At 36.0% G+C, this 18267-nt stretch overlaps 1 long non-coding RNA gene across 1 annotated transcript in view; it reads right to left on the bottom strand.

Moving 5' to 3' along the window:
• The window catches only part of LOC117201211 (uncharacterized), an 81376-nt gene extending 67914 nt beyond the window's left edge, over positions 1–13462 (bottom strand). The window contains exon 1 of the long non-coding RNA XR_007477238.1: positions 13387–13462. This is a non-coding gene — a long non-coding RNA (uncharacterized LOC117201211). The remainder of the gene's footprint in view (positions 1–13386) is intronic.
• Between the last annotated feature and the right edge of the window lie 4805 nt (positions 13463–18267).

Raw genomic sequence — 18267 nt, 5'->3', positions numbered from 1 at the left:
ATGGTGTATATATGCACAATGGAATACTACTCAGACATAAGAAAGAATAAAATTTTGCCATTTGCAACAACATGGATGGACTTGGAGGTTATTATGCTAGTAAAATACGTCAGACAAAGATAAATACTGTATGTTATCACTTATATATGGAATCTAAGAAATAAAAAAAATGCATAACTATAATAAAACAGAAACAGACTCACAGGGCTTCCCTGGTGGCACAGTGGTTAAGAACCTGCCTGGCAATGCAGGGGACACAGGTTCGAGCTCTGGTCTGGGAAGATCCCACATGCCACGGAGCAACTAAGCCTGAGCGCCACAGCTACTGAGCCTGCGCTCTAGAGCCCGTGAGCCACAGCTACTGAGCCCACATGCCACAACTACTGAAGCCCAAGTGCCTAGAGCCCGTGCTCTGCAACAAGCCAATGCAATGAGAAGTCCACGCACCACAACGAAGAGTAGTCCCCGCTCGCCGCAATTAGAGAAAGCCGCGTGCAGCAATTAAGACCCAACACAGCCAAAAATAAATAAATAAATAAATTAAAAAAAACAGACTCACAGATATACAGAACAAAGTAGTGGTTACCAGTAGGGAGAGGGTGGAAGGGAGGGGCAAGATTGGTGTAGGGGATTAAGAGGTACAAACTATGTATAAAATAAATAAGCTACAAGAATATATTGTACAGCACAGGGAATAGAGCCAATATTTTATAATAACTTTATTATTTTTTACTTTTATTTTTTTTGCGGTACGCGGGCCTCTCACTGCTGTGGCCTCTCCCGTTGCGGAGCACAGGCTCAGCGGCCATGGCTCACGGGCCCAGCTGCTCCGCGGCATGTGGGATCTTCCCGGACTGGGGCATGAACCCGTGTCCCCTGCATCGGCAGGCGGACTCTCAACCACTGCGCCACCAGGGAAGCCCCCCTATAATAACTTTAAATGGGGTATAATCTACATCAAATTTGTATCACTATGTTGTACACATGAAACTAATATAATGTTGTAAATTACAATACTGCAATATTTTTAACTTAAAAATTTAAAAATAACATAATTATAGATGTAGCTCACACTATATTTTTATTGACATTGCTGACACAGATGATTACAAAAGTTAGATTTCTAACTATAGTATATATTTTGTAAAGTCCATATTTCTAATATGACTTCACTTAGAAAGGTAAGTAGAAAGAGGGATGGAGTAATGCTGATGGTGGAGGGAAGATATATAGTATAGGGCCAATAATATTACAAATATAATTTCCAACTTTGAGAATAATATTTGCTTCAAAATATGTGCCAGAAAATTAGTCATCAGTGTTACTTGCAATCATTTCACTAACATAGGGGAAAAGGAACTTAGAAAATATAACAGTAAAGTACCAGAAGTCAGTCATTCCTCCTCATTTAAAGAATGCTTCCTGAAACTTCAAACTGGAAATGGTGCATTTATGGAAGAGAAATGGAAGCGAATCAATTAAAAAGCTTTTGCTCCTGGATGTTCTCCAGCTTTGCAGTACCATGTGAATTTCACCTAACACAACCATGGTCTAATCCAGCTACAACTAAAACCCCACACCAGGCAGTGATCAGGCCTCACTTGCATTGTTGGACCCTTGAGTAAGTAAACAGAGGAGCACATGAGGAATGCATGCTTTCACATGTTCTGTAGGGTGAACTTCGACCATAGACCAAAGCACTTATTTCTAAAACCTGTAATCCTTTTTCTTATTATTAAAGAAGTCTTTAAATTCACTTATTACCATTTTGCCTGCAGATAACCACAATTATGGAGACTAAAAACAAAATTAGGTTCTTTTCCTATGACAGTATAGTGTAGTAGATGATCATGGGACTGGAATCAGACAAACTTGGACTTTAATTGTGGGTTCACCACTTCCTAACTCTGTAATCATGGGTTTGTAACTTGTCTAAAACACATCTTCCTCTGGCAAAATGTGGAGGACAACAATGGCATCTATGGCAAAAGGCTGTTGAAAAGAATAAAGTAAATAATTCAAGTGCATGGTATTTACTGAATAAATGATAAATATTATTTATAATATAACCAAGGAGATGAAATAATACAATTCTATTATTATCCCGAAATAAGTCTTACTTTTTATAAAAGTTAAATATAACATACATAAAAACTTAAAAAAATTAAAATCAACCCAAAGCTTAAAATTCAAAATTCATACTTTCATAAAACATTAGAGGTGTCATAAATAGTCTGGCAATAAAAACTAATTTCAAAATGAAATATTTTCAGGAAGAATTTATCCTTACTGAAAAGTTCCATAAGCTACATTTCAGCAAGTTTCATCATTATAAAGGTAACCATGAATTACACTGTATGTGTTACAAAGATCTTAGAAAAAGAAGAACACAAAATAAAAGAGTGGTAAGAAAGTGATTATGTCCTAAGATACACAGTTTTATCATTGATTGCATCATCCCTTTGCGGCTTGACCACCCAGATGCAATTTACAGTTAGTAAAGTGGTGCAGTTAGTACCACTTATGCCAGTGAAAACTTCATTATGCTCCAGCCCTTGCACAATTTATTTCCTCCTTTATTATTCTTTTTTTATTACTTTATTCTTACCATACGTTTACTTCTAGAAAAAAGATTTTATTGAACACAATCTGCTCTGAGCATGCAGATTTGAGTTAACTTGAAACCATTTACTGAAAAGGTGGAGAGTCCATATATCACATTTCAACAAACACATCACACTTTGTGGAATAAGAATAGTATATTTTAATTGGTCTTGAAGTAAGTTAAGCAAACTCTTCTAGGGAATTTGCTAACTCTATTAAAAGGAATAATTCAGACTTACATTTCAATATACATTACTTTAACTTGACACAATACATGCTATATCATAGGTATTATAATATGTTCATATATGCAACCACTGCTTTATCAATATAAAGCAAAGATAATCACTCTCTGCTCATTTCTGTAATTTAAAATTCAGTTGTTTTCAACTTTTTTTTCTATCTGCTCAATAAATGACCAATCTGGGGGCTTCCCTGGTGGCGCAGTGGTTGAGAATCTGCCTGCTAGTGCAGGGAACACGGGTATGAGCCCTGGTCTGGGAAGATCCCACATGCCGCGGAGCAACTAGATCCGTGAGCCACAACTGCTGAGCCTGCGCGTCTGGAGCCTGTGCTCCACAACAAGAGAGGCCGCGATAGTGAGAGGCCCGCGCACCGTGATGAAGAGTGGCCCCCGCTTGCCACAACTGGAGAAAGCCCTCGCACAGAAACGAAGACCCAACACAGTCAAAAATAAAATAAATAAATAGCTGCTATTAAAAAACAAAACAAAACAAAAAACAAAACCTTAAGACCTGATCTCATTAAAAAAAATAAATAATAAAAAAATAAATGACCAATCTGTATGTCACTGATTTTAGTCTGCAAACCTTGTTTGTTCTGTCAGTTGGGTATAAAACATTTTACTGAAAAGAATGAAAATTCACTTAAGTATCCATATTCTCTTTCCTATGAGTTGACTATCATACAGATTAGTCTTCTGAGTGTGATTAAGATGAGATTAGAACTCCCCTTTTTTCTGTCTGGGTGTTCTTTTCTGCCCCAATTTTTGTCCTTCAATGCTGATACTTGGACATTATTTTCTGATCCAGGAGTTACAGGCAAATATTAAGAGGACTTGGGTTCACAGAATTTCTTGAATCTATGAATTGATATATTTCATCAGTTTTTGTGTGTATTTAGTATTTGTGGATAATTAACCAAGAAACTGGCAACGATGATTTTTCTCTTGTGATCTGGGGCCAGGAGTAAAAGGCATATTTATTTTTCACCTATACAATTTTCAATTGTTTGTTTATCATTACCATTCTGACCACTTAACAAGAAATTTGCAGTGACTTTAGAATTTGAGCAATATTTGAAAATAGAGTGGGAAAATTCAAGAAGATTAAACACTTTCTCGGATTGTAGAAGTGATAAAAATCTGTCACCTTGGTTAAATTTTATACATGTATATGGACATTTATAATATTGAACAGAGACATGATTAAAATTATATCCTGGCTTAGCTTTCAATTTAGCTGTATTTTGATAGGTAAAGGATATATACTGCTTACAAATAAGTCATAGAAAATAAACAGATGTTGGTCAATACTTTATGAGAAAAAGTCAAGATCAAATTCATTAAAGTTTCTTTAAAAAGAAACAGAAATTAACTTCTTTGAGTATCTTATATGTGCCTAGCACAGCAAGACCCGTTACGATGAAATTCCATAATAAACTAAACTTTTAAAAATTTTATAAATGTATTTAAATTGAGCAACCTTATAAGACCTGGAAATATGAAGCACTGTTACACATTCTGACCAATGATATTTATTTGATATTTTATTTATATAGAATTGAAGATATATATATATATATATATATATTCCTCTTTCTTTTCTTATTCCCCTTCCCCTTCTCCTTCTCTATCCTTAATTTACCTTTCCTTTCTTCCTTCATCTCTCTGAATAATTAACTTCAAAGACATTAGGTGAGGCTGAACCAGGTAGGTGTCTGCACTGGGGAGACAGAATGAGTCATGGTGGTCTAGATGGAGGAAGAGGTGCCCAAACAGGGCAAGGAAGGCTTCTGCATAGAAGGGCTGCCAGGTCTGGGCGTTGAAAACCAAGAAGGATAAAAAAGAATATCCATGCATTAGAACATCCCGTTGTAGGGTATCAGAATTCAAGCAGGGTGAGTAGGGCACCCCTGCAGAGGGTTGACCTAATGAGGGGTACTAGAGCCTAAATGTGGAGGGGAGGAATGACCAGGATGGGTGTCAAAGCCCAGACTGTGGGGAAATCATCCACTCAAGGGACAGTCTCACTTCAGAACCTGAAGACAGAGAAGAGGGGATTCAAGCAAGAAGGCCTGGCATGGATTGTTATAACCTGAGTGAGATGAGGAGGTGCCCATGCATAGCAGCTACCTGGCACAGCATGCCAGAAATCAAGCAGGTTGGGAAGAGCATCTATATGGAAGGATGAGCTGACAGGGAGTGTCTGAGTTCAATCAGGGTAAAGCAGGCATCAACGTGGGGGCAGGAGGTGGGCAGCCTGGCTTGAGGATGTGCATTTCAAGCGGAGTAAAGAGAATGCCCATGTTGGCAGGTGGCAGGGGATGGAGGAGTGGGGAAGCAGCAGTATATGAGAACCTAAGTGTGATTAGAAGGGTGTCTGCAAAGAGGAAGGGCATTGTGCCAGAAAGCAGGAGATAATCAAAGAATGATGGGCACATGTCAAAAGGACACAGAAGCCCTACTGAAGGGGTTCACACTGGTCAAATCTGGGACAATATGAGCATCAAAATAAATAATGACAGTAAAGAATAAGAAACCATAGGTCAATATTGATACAAATAAGTAAGTGAATAAATTGACAATGTGATTAATGTATGAGTTTTCTGCTGCTGTATCACAAATTACCCCAGTCTTAGTGGCTTTAAACAACACACATTTGTTGTTACGTAGTTTCTGTAGGTCACAAGTCTGGGCACTGCTTAGCTAGGTTTTTATTCAGGGCCTTCCTTGCCAGACTGCAATCCAGCTGTCAGCCAGGGCTGTGGTCTCATCAGAGGCTCAACTAGGGAAACACCTGCTTCCAAACTTCCTCAGGTGGCTGGCAGAATTAATTTCCTTGCAGTTGAAGGACTGAGGGTTTTGATTTTTTGCTGAAAATCACCCTTAGCTCTTAGAGGCCACCTCCAATCCCTTACTATGTGAGCTTCTCTAACACTGCCACTTATTTCATGGCAGCTGTCTTCTTCAAAACTGGCAACAGAGGCTCTAGTCTACCGGAAAACAAAGTCTTAATACAATGTAAAGTAACAATTACGGGAGTGACATTCTATCACCTTTGCCACATTATCTTGATGAGAAAGAAGCAAGTCATAGGACTCACCCATACTCAAGGTCAGGAGATTATACAGGGTATGAATTCAAAAATGAAGGGATCTCAGGGTCTGGTTAGTGTTTACCCATCACCACCACTATTGGCCTCTGCCTCCCCATGATTCATTCCCTTCCATATGCAAATGCATACTTGCATATATCATTAGTGGAATTATAAATCATTAAACATTTTCTGTAGGGAAATTTGGCTGTAGGCCCATTTTGCATTATTTCTCTTCAGGGAAACTTATATTAAGGAAACAATTGGAGATAACTGCAAAAATTTAGCTATGATGGATGTTCTCTGTTTTATATAATAGCGAAAAATGGAAAAACTAAACTTTTAAACAGGTTGGAAGAAATGTCTAGTCATTGAATGGAATGCCACAAAGTCTCTGAAAATATCACAGAGGCATTTATATTGTCATAGCCAAACGTGCAAAATACATTAAGTGAAAAAAAGGAGGTTGCTATTTAGTATTTATAGTATAATCTGATTTTTGTAAAATGTATGTCACATCCATATTCATAGATAGCAAATTGAGAAATAAATATTCCAGTTTTAGAAATCATTTATTTTTGTTCTGTTTCTATTCTTTTTCCTTATATATAGTTTCTTGTGTTTAATTTTGAGTATTTTAAAATTTAAAGAATATTCTAGATAAAAATTGATTCATTCATTCAACCTCTACAATAATATAATAATGATAAATTCATTGAAGGACAAAAAATTATAGCTAATGAAAGCTGTAATATTTAAACAGCAAAAAATTAATGCCAACATACTGACATGAATAAAATTTCTAATCAATTACATAATGTGCACTTTATCTTATTGTAAATGTTCAGGAAAAAGGGATATTCCCCAAACATTTAACCAATTTGAGACAGCATAGGTAAGAAACATTCATGAAATATATACACACAAATTTTTCATGTGGATTTTGGTATAAATTTCTTATTTTCTCTACTTCACATAGTCAATTGCTCCTTTTACTTTTTCCCCTCACCTAATTACATCTCTTTCCACTTCTTTCTTTCAATTTACATAAATTATCTTAGTGGGGCAGGAAATCCAGAGCCTGATATTTCTTTATGAAGTAAAACAACCTCTTTTCCTTTGAAATTTCTATATTTAAAAACCTCTTCTAAATTATCATCAAATTTTCCTTTTTTTTCTTTTCCCATATAACCAAGATTCCTCTCCCTTTTTCATTTCTGTATATTTTAGCCTCTACTCTCTTCTTGCCAAGCCATTTCTGCTTAATACTCCTTTGCCACCTTTACTTTTCCTGTTGGAGTGCTGGCATCAGGGCTGCCTGTTATCCTCAGCAGACTCTGATGCATGATTTAAATTTAGCCCTGGATGCAGTCCTTTTGGGGATCAGGGGCGCATATCAATGTGAAGCTGAGGATGACAATAATCATTCAGGTAATGGGCAAAATGCATGCCCAAATTATATTTTTAATTGTTAGTATGTAATACGTCATAGTTTGGTTCTGGGTTGAGAGACAAGGACTCTTAAACCAGCTTCACTGAAGCTATCTCTTAAGCTTCCACTTGCCCCAGATAGTACACAATTTATTAGTAGTTTTAGTTAGAGCCCAGAAGAGGGACAAAACAAAATGGATCAATAAATGAAATAGCTAAAGATAAGTGTCCTTCCTTTAAGTCCTCCTTGAATGAACAAGGAATTCAAGGAGATATTTCAAAGGAATGATATTTAGAACAAAAAGAAAGAGAAAAAAAATTGGAGCATCATTTATTTCTGAGGCCATAGGAAGAATCCTGTTTAGATATGTCATTGGTGACAGACCAATAACATATTGATTATCTTTTTCAAGAGACTGAGCATTTTTAAAGTTGACTCCCAACAAGTTATTATCCTGACCCATTGCTTTTATAATCTCTTACTTCTCACTATCATTCCCTTCTCAGCATTTAGGCAAGAGAATCAGAAACACACATAAGGCTCTAGTTATGCCCCTAGTCCTTATAGTTCCTGAGCCATTAACAAGAAGGACCTCCTTAAGTTTATGCAACTTGCACTCACACAACTCCCTCACTTCTAAATCAATCCTTGCTTCTTCAACTTTGGCCTTTACCCTCATCTGGACTCTGTCCCTCCATTAGTACCTACAATAGGCCCAGACCCAATGGGTTTTATTTTCTTGGCCTGGCTTCAAGATTCAGAGCTTTTCTCGCTGCTGGTCCGCCGCTAGCTGATCAAGGGCTCCCTAGTGGACATGGATCTAGATGCCTGTTTAACTTCTGTCCTCAGCATTTCAAAATTATTAGTCAGGATCTGGACTGGAGCCAAAAGAATATGAATATTTTCAGATGCACAGTTACTCCCATACTTTCCTCGCCCCCTGCATCTGGAAGACAGATAATGACTCCTCCAGAGTCTTGCTTATCCATACCCCATATTAATTATAGTTATGATCCTAAGTTAATAGATTACTCCTGGCTATTAAGTTTAGGAAAGCTCAAGTGGGTATGGAGACTTCTGGCATGCTCAGTTACCACAAAGTGGCTTTTGGACACATGGAGAGATGAGTGGAATTGAAGACTTGGGCCATGGAGTACTTAAAGCACACCCCGAGTCTTCCCTTGTATCAGTTGATTCTGCCATTTTCATTCCAATAGGATAGGTTCATGACAGTCTGAATTAACTGTAAGATAAGTGCAGTTCCAAGCCAACTTGTTGTCAGTGTGATCTTCCATGCCTCAAACCCGCTCAGTCCCCAGGCATTTGTGCCTCCAGCTGCACCACTATAAATACAAGGTCCTTGTTTCTGAGGAGTCCAACTGTTAAACTCATCTGCAGGTATGCAGTGCCTGATGGAAGCCCCATCTCTAGGCAGCCCTTTTCTCTTTAAATTCTCTGGTCTCAAGTTCTTTCTCTCTGGGGAAAGATAACCCTGATCTCACTAACTCCTAATTTCTAGGGATATCAGAACACAAGCTGAATCTGTAAATGGAATAAGGGTAGCCAGCAACAGCTCTTCAGCCTAATTTGGATTGTGAGGCTCTTGACTTCTAATAATGCCCCTGCATTCTCCACCACTCCATAGTATTTAGCTTTTTCCTACTTTTACTTCTTGGTCATTCCTTTGATCACTGGATTGCTCTCTTTCTCTCATCTTGTCTTAACATTTTTATTATCACCTATTTCTACTCTTGCGGTTTTCCTTCTTGATATCTATTTTTTTCCCTTTCTTTAAAAGACTTTCCCAGAAGACTACTCTTATTTTGTATAAGCATATGGCTTTTGCTGACCTAAAAACAAAAACAGACAACCAGTTATTTCTCCAGCAAAAAATGGGTTTATTCAGGATCAACAAATAATTGCAATTCAGGGTGTAAACCATGGCAAGACACATGCAAGTCTCCCACAAAAATGGAGAGGAGAACTCTTCTATAGAGGACAAGGAAGTGAGGAGGGCTATAGTAAACAAAGAGTCCATAGCTTTTCCTTGGCTAAGTCCTTGCTGGGAAAGAAGAGGCTTTTCTTCTTCCTGTCAGGCTCTGCTATCATCACAGGGTGTGAGAACTCTCCCTTCTGATCTCCTGATTCTATTTAATTGAGGTTTCTGTTTATTAATTTTTTACACTTTCATACATGAAAGTTTCTCCTCTCCTTTTGATTTATACTTCTATAATATTCTATAAACTCAATAAATAAAAGGCTAATTAGTCTTTTCTTAATACTAAATGTTTATCTTAACTAACAAAATGCTTTTCACATTATAGAAAAAATTGTCACATGATTAGCGTATATTTTGGGTATACATCTCAAGCCCATGAGGCAAGTCTCTACTTATTTCCCGTATTTCCAGAAGAATCAAAAATTAAAACAAAGCAAGAAATAAGAAAAAACAATTACATGGAGACTAGACAACATTTACTAAAAAGCCAATGGATCAAAGATGAAATCAAAGAAGAAATTGAGGCAAATGACAATGAAAACACAACCATACAGAATCTACGGAATGGAGCAAAAGCAGTTCTTAGAGGGAAGTTCACAGCGATGACAATGAAATGACAATGAGGCAAATGACAATGAAAACACAACCATACAGAATCTACGGAATGGAGCAAAAGCAGTTCTTAGAGGGAAGTTCACAGCGATACAGGCCTTCTTTAAGAAATAAGAAAAATCTCAAATAAACAACCTAACCCACTACTAAAAGAATTAGAAAAAGAATAATGAACAAAACCTAAAGTCAGCAGAAGGAAGAAGGTAATAAAGATCAGAGAGGAAATAAGTAAAATGGAGAGTAAAAAAACTAGAAAAGTCAATAAAAATCAACAGCTTGTTCTTTGAAAGGGTAAATGAAATTGACAAACCTCTGGCCAGGCTCATCAAGAAAAAAAGAGAAAAGACCCAAATAAACAAAATAAGAAATGAAAGATGAGAAATCACAACTGATACCATAGAAATATAAAAAACTGTAAGAGAATACTATGAACAATTATATGCCAACAAATTTGACAACCTAGAAGATATGAACAACTTTCTAGAAACATACAGCCCACTAAAACTGAATCAAGAAGAAATAACCTGAACAGACCAATCATTAGAAATGAAATAGAATCTGTAATTAAAAAAAAAAAATCCTACAAATAAAAGTCCAGGACCAGATGGCTTTCACTGGGGAATTATACCAAACATACAAAGAAGAACTTATACCGATCTTTCTCAAACTCTTCCAAAAGACTGAAGAAGAAAGAACACTCCCAAAGACATTCTATGAAGCAACCATCACCCTGATACCAAAACCAGACAAAGACACTACCAAAAAAGAAAATTACAGGCCAATATCTTTGATGAATATACAAGCAAAAATTCTTAATAAAATATTAGCAAACCAAATCCAACAACACATAAAAAACATCATAAACCATGAGCAAGTTGGATTCATCCCTGGGTCACAAGGATGGTTCAATATACACAAATCAATCAATGTGATATACCACATCAACAAAAGAAAGGACAAAAACCACATCATTATCTCAACAGATGCAGAAAACTTATTTGATAAAATTCAACACCCATTCACAATAAAAACCCTTATGAAAGTGGGTATAGAGGGAACATATCTCAACATAATAAAAGCTATTTATGACAAACCCACAGCCAACATAATACTCAACAGTGAAAAGCTGAAAGCCTTTCTGCTAAAATCTGGAACAAGACAAGGATGCCCACTCTCACCACTTCTATTCAACATAGTATTGGAAGTTCTAGCCACAGCAATCAGACAAGAACAAGAAATAAAAGGTATTCAAACTGGTAGTGAAGAAGTAAAATTGTCATTATACACAGATGAGATGATACTATATATAAAAAAGCCTAAAGACTCCACACAAAAACTACTAGAACTGATAAACAAATTCAGCAAGGTAGCAGGATACAAGATTAACATACAGAAATCAGTGGCATTTCTTTACACTAACAATGAAATATCAGAAAGGAAATATAAACAAACAATCCCTTTTAAAATCACATCAAAAAAATAAAATATTTAGTAATAAACCTCACCAAGGAGGTGAAAGACTTATATGCTGAGAACTACAAAACATTAATAAAAAGGAAATTAACGATGACTCAAAGAAATGGAAAGATATCCCATGTTCTTGGATAGGAAGAATTAAAATAGACATGCTACCCAAAAGCAATCTACAAATTTAATGTGATCCCTATCAAATTTCACATGACATTCTTCACGGAACTAGAACAAATAATCCTAAAATTTATATGGAACCATAAGAGACCCAGAATTGCCAAAGCAATGCTGAGGAAAAAGAACAAAGCAAGAGGCATAACTCTCCCAGACTTCAGACAATACTACAAGTGTACAGTAATCAAAACAGCATGGTACTGGCACAAAAACAGACATGTGGATCAATCAATGGAACAGAATAGAGAGGCCAGAAATAAACCCACACACCTACGGACAATTAATCTGTGACAAAGGAAGCAAGAAGATACAATGGGGAAAAGACAGTCTCCTCAGAAAGTGGTATTGGGAAAGTTGGTCAGCCACATGTAAATCGCTGAAGTTAGAACACACTGTCATACCATATACAAAAATAAACTCAAAAGGGCTTAAAGACTTAAATATAAGACAAGACACCATAAAACTCCTCAAAGAGAACACAGGCAAAACATTCTCTGACATGAAGCATATTAATGTCTTCTTAGGTCAGTCTCCTAAGGCAATAGAAATAAAAGCAAAAATAAATAAACTGGGACCTACTCAATCTTACAAGCTTTTGCATAGCAAAGGAAACCATAAACAAAACAGACAACCTACGAACTGGGAGGAAATATTTGTAAATAAGGCACCTGACAAGGGCTTAATTTCCAAATTATACAAACAGTACATACAACTCAACAACAAAAAGACAAACAATCCAATCAAAAAATGGGCAGAAGACCTAAATAGACAGTTCTCCAAAGAAGACATACAGATGGCCAATAGGAACATGAAAAGATGCTCAACATTGCTAATTATTAGAGAAATGCAAATCAAAACTACAATGAGGTACCACCTAACATCAGTCAGAATGGCCATCATTAAAAATTCTACAAACAATAAATGCCGGAGAGGGTGTGGAGAAAACGGAACCCTCTTACATTGTTGGTGGGAATATAAACTGGTGAAGCTACTATGGAAAACAGTATGAGGGCTCCTCAAAAAACTAAAAATTGAGTTGCCATACGATCCAGCAGTCCCACTCCTCGGCATATACCCAGACAAAACTATAATTCGAAGATACAGACACCCCTGTGTTCATAGCAGCACTATTTACAACAGCCAAGACATGGAAACAACCTAAATGTCCATCAACAGATGAATGGATAAAGAAGCTGTGGTACATATATACAGTGGAATATTATTCAGCCATAAAAAAGAATGAAATAAAGCCATTTGCAGCAACATGGATGGACCTAGAGATTATCATACTAAGCAAAATAAGTCAGAAAGAGAAAGATAAATACCATATGATATCACTTTTATGTGGAATCTAAAATATGACACAAATGAACGTATCTATAAAACAGAAACAGACTCACAAGACACAGAGAACAGACTTGTGGTTGCCAGGGGGGCGGGGGCGGAGGCGGGTAGGGGAGGGAAAGATTGGGAGTTTAGGATTATCAGGGGCAAACTATTATATATAGGATGGATAAACAGCAAGGTCCTACTGTACAGCACACGGAACTATATTCAATATCCTTGACAAACCATAATGGAAAAGAATATGAAAAAGATATATGTATAACTGAATAACTTTGCTGTACAGCAGAAATTAACACAACACTGTAAATCAACTATACTTCAATACAATTTGTAAAAAAATTTTAAACAAAGCAGTCATTGCCTGTAAATACACAAAATTATCTTTAAATATTATATTTAGACTAGGAAAATACTTGCATGAGATGTAGAAAATATCCAGTCTGAGTATAATCATGGCTGAAGTGAAATAAAATCTTTCTTCCTACAATCTGTCGAGAGAAATGGAACCTTTTATAATCTACATATAAATATTAAAATTCAAGTAAAACTGAAAATTGGACATGAAATTATTGACTTTATATAAACAAATAATAAAAGCCCATTCTTTTTATTGCAGTTAGTGGAAAAAATGTGGGCTGACAAAGAAAATGAAATTCTCTATTAAGTCCAAATTGTTAATTACGTACCATATGTATGATACATTTGATCATAGAAATTCAATAAAAAATATGCTTGTATAAAATTTTAGAATAAACAGATGAAAAATATTATGTTTTATGTATTTTGCCAAAAAAGAAGAGATTTTAGAGTTCATGTATCATAGAATGAGCAGAATAAATGAACACTAAGAATTAAAGATTAAAGTAGAATAAATTAAATTTTCCTTATGTACCTATAGGTTATAAAGCACTATTCTGATAGGATTAAAAAACAACCCTTACTGTTACGGAACTCACTGTGCACAATAAAGAAGACATCATATAATCACATACATATACATGTTAGAAAAAGTATTAATTTTTTGATTCCATATTTGAATTACTTTATGTTTACCAAGATATTTTGTTAAATTTATTTCTTTAAAGCAAAAATGAGTTTTAAAGATGGAGAAAAAAGATACAGTCATTCTCTCTTTAGATGCCTTTTGATCTATGTTACAGGTCCTACAGGAATCTTCATGAAAAATATTTTGTTAATGTGAATAGAAGGAAAGTCAGCAGTTTATCAGCTGTAAGTAAAAATCAAATAATAGGAAGATCTTAGTCAGCACAAATGGGCATCTGAGCTCTTACACAATAAAGCAAAGACACAGGATGTAATTTCATGGTAAAATTTAGGAAGTTGGAAAGAATGATTTGGGCCACCAGATGACACCCACATTGTTGAATGAATAAAAAAGGAATGCATAGGGTATGAAAAACATTAAATGGTAGAAAAACATATTAAAATGTTTCAAATCTTTCCAGCAATACAGAAGTATTAATTTCATGCTGAAAAAATTTTGGCTATATGGGACTCCTAAATGATATTGAAAAATAGAAAACAAAACAAGATTATTTCTAAATTTTTAAAATATAGTTTACTCAGTCTGTAAGACCATGATTAATTAAAGACTCCAGGATTTTCTTAGTCTTGATTTTATAATAAAGAAGCAGGAACCTCTGGTGAGTAGCTCCTTCTTAAAAAATTTTTTTTGTGACCAGCAGATGATCTCTTTAGTTAGTTTCCACTGCGTTGTATCTTTGATAACAAAGAATCTGTCATTAACACAGAAGATTTCTAGTCTTGCAAGACTTGGTGTGTGATATTCAGTTAGTATTTGGAGTAAGTCCAATGTCATATTCTTCTGAGGAAACCAGATAGTCATTGTAGCACGTTTAGTTATATAAGTCATGAGAGGAAATGTCTCCCTGTCCCCAACTGACCAACACCATTACTCAAAGCAGGAGTATTAACAGCCATCGTATTTTTCTTTATAGACTGATGACTAGAATTTACATGAAAATATTTCACCACTTTCAAAATAACCCTTTCATATATGAAATTACAGCAAATCAATTTAACCATGGAGAAAGAATATGATATCATTTTGTATTTTAGTTTCAGTAGAAGAATTTATAATGATAACAATTAGCATTTGTATAGGATTTTAAGTTCTTTTAGTCACGCTCAAATACTTGATTTGTTGGTTTTTTCATTTCACTTATTTAGAAAATATTTGCTAAGCATCTGCCCTGTGACAGAAACTTGATTATGCTCTAGAGATAGAACTGCAGTAAGGGCACAAGGCCCTATCCTCAAACACAAGGCATCACAGGATCATCATAAAAACCCATGAGGTAAAGCATAACGCCCACTTTACAGATTCAGAAGCTGGACCTCAGAGAGACTGAAGACTGGTTTTTATATATGTGTGTGTATGTGTGTTTAACTCAACAAACTATTTGGGAATAGCTGTTCAAGGACATGCAGTGTTTCTGAGGAGTACTTTTGGTGAGAGCTTCCAAATTACGCTCCTAACCCCCTAGATGACTTTAGGACTCTCTGGCTACCCCAAAGGAGTGAAAAAATTGAGCAAGCCCATTCTGTAGCAACCTGAGGGGCTGTTCTTGCTTCCCAACATCCCCAGATAGATCCCTGTTGCTTTTAGGTCACTAAGAACCTCAGGCAGGCCATGTTTGTAGAACCCACATTGCTCTGTTCCCTAGCTGCTTCTTGAGTCTTATTTCCCCATGTATCTTTTTCCATCACAATTCATTAAAAAACATGCTATGGTTAGTGTCACTTTCTGAGAACATCACTGTAGTCATCTTATTTTTTTAAAAGTTTTCATTCTCCTCTAGTTTGTTGGCCAAATTTTCTTACAGATGTAAATTACTTTTGGCATACATTCTCTGAATTATTTTTCTTTTTAACGTGAAGTAGTTTGGAGGAATTCCCTTCACATATGCTTTGTGGCTAGATTTTAAGACCTGAGAATTAAATGAATAACAAGGTAGCTTGAAAGTCATTTGGCACATCAGCATTCTCTGTAAGTTAAGCTTCATACCAAGACTTAGAAGGATAGAGATAATTACTTTAAACTTGATGGCATTTTTAGCTTTTAAAATATCAAGTTCCAGAGTTAAAATGAAATCCTTTTAAGTTTTTAAAGCTGGCCTCTGGTTCCTGGTAGTAGATCACAATACCATAGTGAAGTACAAGTTCAGATCTGGACAGATAGGGCTGAAAAATTCTATGCCTATAATTCTGAAAATTAAGGAATGTTATGCCATATTTCTTCCAGAAAGGGCTATATAGCATTTCATCCAACTGCTGCACTCTTGGATAAAGGCAGTAGAGAAAAAGAGAGGAAGGAGTCTTAAGAATCTCAATGTCAGAGAACTTCCTAATGACCTCTCCAAAATGAAACTTTGAAAGTTTTCTCCTGGAACAAGAGGGCATAGAAGTGTATAAAGTCAGTAAATGACAATTCTTCCATTTACAAAAATAAAATAGTAATAATACCTTAGACTATCATTTCCTAATCGGTAACAATAGAAAAGTCCTGAGAAAACTTTTGGAAAATAAAGTGAAATAAGCAACCACAGTATTTCCCAAATAGCTAAATCTCTTTCTTAATTTTGTAATCCCTGTCCCTGTCAACACTACCCCTCTGCCTCTGCCAAAAAATTCCTGATTATCTCAAGAGGAATAGTAAAAGTCTCCAAATGAAATGGATTTTAACTGAATTTCCAATAGAATATGTTACAGAGAACACTCATAGGTGTAGAAGGGAAGTATTTTATTTATATATGCCACTCCAGTATAAAGAATGGTAACTGCTATAGTGTAGGCAACCAATACTTTTTTTTTTAATGAACCAATTGTTAAAGTAGGAGAAGATGAAAAAGATAGGTTCTTAAAATGATCAAAAGGTCAAGTATGTTTGTTTTAACTTTAAAACTGAAATGCATTTCTTTTAGTTTAGCTACTTGCTGGTTTGTAAGGAAATACCACCTCCCTTAGTAAGATAAGATCCACAGATTCAAAGCTGTAATGCAGGAAGCAAATTAACCCCATAAAGATAGCTGCTATTTTGAGGCTGGAACTATTTTAGATGTATTCTTACATTTTACACCATTTAGTGTTTATAACTACACTAACATATATTAGTTTTTTTCTTTTTTTAAATTTATTTTTGGTTGCGTTGGGTCTTTGTTGCTGCGCACGGGCTTTCTCTAGTTGCGGCGAGTGGGGGCTGCTCTTCGTTGTGGTGCGCGGGCTTCTCATTATGGTGGCTTTTCTTGTCGCGGAGCGCGGGCTCTAGGCGCACGAGCTTCAGCAGCAGTGGTGCACGGACTCAGTAGTTGTGGCACACAGGCTCAGTAGTTGTGGCCCAGGGGCTCTAAAGCGCAGGCTCAGTAGTTGTGGTGCATGGGCTTTGTTGCTCTGCGGCATGTGGAATCTTCCTGGACCAGGGCTCAAACCCGTGTCCTCTGCACTGGCAGGCAGATTCCCAACCACTGCGCCACCAGGGAAGCCTCATATATTAGTTTTATCCCCATTTTAGTGACCAGAAAACAGGTTAGGATGATTAGGTGACTTGTCTAAGGTAACACAGATTCTAAGTGGAAAGACAAGTGCTTAAACCCAAAGCCTGTCTACCTCCAGAATGCATGCTCTTAACCATGGCACTAATAGCTCTTAATGGAAAAAAATGCATACTAAATAAACGGGTTATTTTCTTAATGACAGTAACTTACATTTTCCACAAAATCTTACAATACTTTCTTTTACACAACAGTTTTGTAGTTTAAGCTTTCTTGAAATTTAGAAGCTAACACTGTTCTGAAACACTTTGGCATGTGATAGTTATGCACATCATCAAAACTAACCGTGGTGGCAACTGTGGATTCCTTTTACACTTTTGCTAATGATCATATAATTTTGAAATCTGAATTATCTTCTTCTTAATTAGTAAAGAAAGCTAAATGGCTTCTCTTTGAAATCAGCCGAAAGCTTTTGGAGCTAGATGCTGAATGCCTGATTAGTCAATCATTTGGAGCTGACCTTTGATAATTCTTCAGTCCTTTTAGAGCTAGAAATTCTTTTATCTTTAACCAAGCATCTTCTATTTACTCAGAAGCTTTTTATTTCAAAGCTAAATGAGAACATAAGCTTTGTAAAAACATTTTAAAGAATAATCAGAAACCATACTTACCCTTATTTAAGCACCCATCTGTCAAGAAGCAAACATCTTGATTTTTCAAAGTTTAGACAAAGAGGGAAAGTTTTACCTATCCCTATCTATC

The sequence above is a fragment of the Orcinus orca genome, chromosome 4, assembly GCF_937001465.1.
Source record: "Orcinus orca chromosome 4, mOrcOrc1.1, whole genome shotgun sequence".
Taxonomy (NCBI): Eukaryota; Metazoa; Chordata; class Mammalia; order Artiodactyla; family Delphinidae; genus Orcinus; species Orcinus orca.
Note: the sequence above shows the minus strand (reverse complement) of the source record. Positions and strands in the feature narration are given on the sequence as shown.